Raw genomic sequence first — 696 nt, 5'->3', positions numbered from 1 at the left:
TTCCCTTCTGTTGCTGCTTTTTAACTAAAAAAAAAAAAAAAACGAAAAACTTAAGAACCAAAGAAGCGTGTCAGTTGAAAGCAGAGAAAAAACGGCGGCAACAGAAACGAGTTGCTGCTGTCAGCTGTCTATACACCTGAACGAGAGCCCGCTACAGCTGCCTATACACCCCAACAGGTGCGCTGCGCTGCTGCTGTGTGTATTGTATGTACACCTCAGCTCCTCCTGTGGGCCCCGCCGGTGATGTCTCCTAGGGTTTAGGGTTTAGGGTTTAGGGTTTAGGGTTTCTGTGGTGTTTCCATTGTCTCACAGATAGACCCCTGAGGCCAAGCGAGGGACCAGGCGAACCCTTGCTCGCTCTTGCTGCTGCTGCTGCTGCTGCTGCTGCTGCTGCTGCTGCTGCTGCTGCAGCTGGCTGCAGCAGCGTTTAGGTCTTTCATTAAGACCTCAAGCAGAGAGCGCCCCGTTCGCGCACACCTCCACCCCGTAGTAAACTCAAAGTATTGCGCGCCGCTGCAGCAGCACAACAGCCCGTGCATAAACCCTAAACCCTAAACCCTAAACCCCAAACCCTAAACCCTCTGTGCTCTCATGTGCGCCGCTCGAAGCCCCCAACACCCTGAGCTCTCAGCGCTCGTGTTTCTGTGTGTGTGTGGATAGAAGCCCCCAAACCCTAAACCCTAAACCCTAAACCCT

The sequence above is a fragment of the Eimeria mitis genome, genomic scaffold, assembly GCF_000499745.2.
Source record: "Eimeria mitis Houghton genomic scaffold, Emh_scaff1801, whole genome shotgun sequence".
In the NCBI taxonomy this organism is placed as follows: Eukaryota; Apicomplexa; class Conoidasida; order Eucoccidiorida; family Eimeriidae; genus Eimeria; species Eimeria mitis.
Note: the sequence above shows the minus strand (reverse complement) of the source record.